This window comes from Notamacropus eugenii, chromosome 6, assembly GCF_028372415.1.
Source record: "Notamacropus eugenii isolate mMacEug1 chromosome 6, mMacEug1.pri_v2, whole genome shotgun sequence".
Classification (NCBI taxonomy): Eukaryota; Metazoa; Chordata; class Mammalia; order Diprotodontia; family Macropodidae; genus Notamacropus; species Notamacropus eugenii.
Genome location: NC_092877.1, coordinates 312,498,906 through 312,503,259, shown reverse-complemented (window position 1 = coordinate 312,503,259; position 4,354 = coordinate 312,498,906). Strand labels below are relative to the sequence as shown.

General features: G+C 38.9%; 1 non-coding gene across 1 annotated transcript; it reads right to left on the bottom strand.

Moving 5' to 3' along the window:
• Window positions 1–3,988: 3,988 nt before the first annotated feature.
• LOC140513001 (U6 spliceosomal RNA) lies at window positions 3,989–4,095 on the bottom strand. The gene has a single exon (XR_011970046.1). It is a non-coding gene; the product is annotated as a U6 spliceosomal RNA (small nuclear RNA).
• Between the last annotated feature and the right edge of the window lie 259 nt (window positions 4,096–4,354).

The window sequence follows — 4,354 nt, the reverse complement described above, 5'->3', positions numbered from 1 at the left end:
AAAGCAAGAATCGAGTGACTTGCTGTGCCAAGTTGCACACAGAGTATTTCTGGCATTAGATTCTCAATGTGGTGTATCTGAAGCAGATGAGAGTTATTGCTTCTGTATAGGACTTTTAACCAGAGAGCTCAAAGCCCAATTCTGTATACCCCCACAACATTCCTATAAAGCAGGCAAAAGTTCAGGTTTTATTATTAGCATTGGACTGGTGAGGAAGCTAAAGCTGGGAAGGATTTGGTGGCTGCCCCCAGGTTACATGGCATGTTCATGCCAAGGATAGAACTCTGGTCACTTGTCCCTAGTCTTATGTCTGGTTCACATGGGATTCTATGTATTAGTGAGCTCATGAAACCTGAATTTTTTTTCAGTCTCTGGCATTCAACCATATTCTGTTTCAATTAGAAGGTACGATCTTTGTGGGTTCCTTTGAAGAATCATGACTTCATATGAGCTGTTCAGGACTTAATTCCCTAGTTGGCCTATTAGGAAACTATAATAGTGAGTCTGATCCTGCAGGCTCAAGCTATATATTGCTTGGGACGAAACAGGCCATTGCTTCACGTGAGCCAAACTACCTCTTCCTTCATTCTACTTAGTAAATAAATGACTTTTCCTGGTGGCTAACAACTGAATAATTAATTCACTTCACAAAGCAAAATGCTCCTTGATGAGGATGGGGTTGGACAGAGGTTCATTTATTGGAGAAACTGCTTAAATAATATAGTATAGAATGTAAAAATTTTCTCTATTTTAATATCTTTTCATTATTACAAAATAATTAGCTGGTTATTTACAAAACTGGAAGGAATATTTCCACACTGGCAAGAAATCATTCTTGATCTAAAGATTATTGGTTACTTCCAAGCAATATACATGCTTGACAACGGTTCTTTCCATACTCTACAGAAGATTATCCTGATTGAAACAGCACACATCACACACAGGGTGTTTCCATATTGAAACCCCTCCAAAATATCTCAGCCAGTTAGAAATTCCTAGTTGATTTATTTCACATCCGTTCTCCTCCCTTCCCTTCCCTTCCCTTCCCTTCCCTTCCCTTCCCTTCCCTTCCCTTCCCTTCCCTTCCCTTCCCTTCCCTTCCTTTCCCTTTCTTTCCCTTCTTTTCCCTTCCCGTCCCTTCCTTTCTCTTCTTTTCTTTTCCCTTCTTTTTTTCTGCTGCTCTTTCTGCCTGCATTTCTTTATCCCTTTCTATCTCCCTCCCTTCTTTTACCGTTCATTCTCCCTCTTTTCCTTTCTTAGAAAAGTACTTATGTTTTTATGCATTTTTGTGACCCTAACACATCTCCAGACTTGCAGCAGCATCTTTTGGAAATTCTCAAAGGAGTAGTTATTTTCTTTTCAATCTTATTGCTAGGATCAATCCCACAATTTAGGGGTAAAGTTATCATAAGATTGAAAATAAAAACACTCTAGATTCAGGAAATGTTAAAAATAACAATGCTGGTGGCAATGTTAAAACTAATACATTGAGACAGTTCTCCATTTTCATTTTTACTGATTCTCTAAAATAAGATACCTAAAGTGGGCACAGTACCCATAAGTGAACGCTGTTATCTGAGCTCTGGTTTGTAAACTATTGAACTGTCACTTAAAAAGGGGGGGGGGCGGGTTCTGTCTAAATGATCCTTTATTGCCAATTTTATTGTTATTTACAGATATACAGACCCTTGATGTGTATCTGCCCATGTGTTAAGCCCATACTGGGGACAATAGTATTGAAATAATTCTAGAAGCCTGTGAGTTTAACTAATAGTACATTTAGATCCATACCAGAACTTGGTAAAACCTATTCACTGAATTGTCTGTGCCCTCCATCCTCTCTTACTTCTACCCCAGGGGTTTGGTTCATGGGAGCAGGCTCATAGAATTTCTAAACAGGAAGAGACCTCTCAGATCATCCAGTCTAAACAAGGGATACTCTCTGCCCCATCCCTGATAATGGCTGAAGCCTGAAGACCTCTGAGGAGGCAACACACTGCACTTTTGTATAGCTCTGCTGTTGGGAAATTTTCCTTATTCAGGTTGAAATGTTTCTCTGTGCCATTTTCCTGCATAGCTCCTAGTAATACTGTCTTCTTAGGCCAAGCCCAACAAGGCTAATCCCTCTTTCATATGACAGTCTTTCAAATACTATACGACAGCTGTCATTTCTGTACTTAAAATCTTCTCATCTCCAGGTTAAATGTCCCTAGGTGCTCATTCCATCCTGGTTTTTCTTTTCTGGATATGGTCCAGTTCGTGAATGTCCTTCCTAAACTGGACACAACATACCATCGCTCAGGTATACAGGAAAAGGTTTGTGATTGTATGTGTATGTAGACTCTTCACCTTGTCAAATTCATATGTCATGGCTAACATATCACATTGCAAATTTGTAAATGGAAAAAAAACCCTTTAAGGGTCATCAGTTCCAACCTCCTCATTTTATAGATGAGGAAACACGCATAGTGAGGTTGTGACTGGCTCAGTGTCATAGAGAGAATAGGAGTATAGCAGCAAGAGAGACCTGGATTTTAAGCTTCTGACTCTAAATTCAGTACTTTTCCCACTGTACCATACCTCGGACCCCATCGTGTTATTTGGGATTCTAATGAGGGGCACTTAATATAAAATGAAAAAATATACTGTGATAGAGATTATTGTTAGGAAGTGTAAAAATTCACATTTCCTAACTCTTTAATTGTGCCACCATGATTTCCTCTACTTCTGGCACTCATTTTCCCTCCCACGAAATAAATTACTGGTTGTTTTTTTTTTTTAAAGGATATGCCAAAATCCCATTGAAAGCATTACACCTGTACAATTTCTATATTTTGACTGAGGAAAAATGAGCTGTGAAGGAGACAGGGCTTGCAGCTATCCTCAATTGGCAGAAATTTATTTCCAAAGTACTTTGAAAAGGAAATAAACGCCTAAGCACAAAATAATTTGATTTTTTCTCCACCTGGCAAGTCGTTCGCTCAATGACAGTCATTCTCATGACTTACACACTGTTATTGCTCTCCCAAACAGCTGCACAAAGACGCTAGAAAGTCTCACAAACAGGGGGTGGGGGGAGAGTACTTCTTTTTTCTTGATTACTGGTTGGGGTTGAATCTACTGAACTGTATTGTCAGTATGATGGATCCACTCATGGGGCTGCAGGGGCCTCATCTGATGGAAGATGAGGTATGACACTCCCAGATATCTGAGTCCTCACACTGAATCATATTAACAGATAGCTATAAGAGATTTGATCATACTATTGATCTGAGGTATAAATTAGAGAAACTAGAGTGACTGTTTAAATTCCTCAAACAGTATGTACAGCAATGCCCTCGAGTAGAGCCAATGCTCTAATGAAAATGAGTCAGCAGTTTTTCTGCAGACTTAATTGACAGAAGAGCTTTATAATACAGAAGCTGTAAAACTGCTATGGGACAGAATCTGGGTCTATCAGAGGTCTCACTGTGGGATAAAAAGGGATGCATTCTACCTCCTAAGCCTTTCTAAATTGGGTTCAGAGGCTTTCGTTGCTTAAAACATGTAAATCAAAGTGTTTGGTTTTGTTTTCTTAAAAAAATAAAGACATTTCCTCAACTAAAACAGGGAAAGAAAACATTTTTTCATGAATGTCTTTTTAAGATTGAAACTCATTCTAGAAAGCTCTGACACTGTCTAGCTGACCAGGAGGAACTCATACCCTCTTTGAGCCTCATCTGTAAAAGGAGGGGGTTCACTTCAATTTCTTATCTCATAAGATTGTCAGAAAGGGAGCACATTACAAGAACAATGTAAATATGGTGTTCCCAAGGAAATCCTTTCTCAAGTGTTAAAGGTAATGACAATAACAGCAGACGTAATAAAAAACCCTATTTACACAGTAAAGTTTACAAAGAGCTCAATAGCAAAAGCTGAAAATGAACTCGTAAAACTGTAGTCTTCCCATCTAGTTCCAGCTAAGGAAAACAACATATTGTTTGTTTTTTCAAATATGAAACACATCACTAATTTGCATGTCATCTTTGTGCAGGAGCCATGCTAATCTTTTCAGAATCTTTCCAATTTAAAGATAGGTACTGCCAAAAAGAGTATGGAAGGTATATTCTTGACAGAACAATAAATTAGAAGAGGCGACATAGTTCAGTGTAATGACTAAGAACCTTCAAAGGGGATTTGCGTGGAGGGAGGACCTGGGTTTGAATTCCATTCCTGCCCCTTAGTCACTTGTATGACTTCTGTTAAATTGCTTAACCTTGCTGGACTTCAGTGTTCTCATCTGTAGAATGAGGGAGGCTGGACCAGAGGACCTCAGAGATTCCTTCCAGCTCAAAAATCTCCAATCCTATTTTCC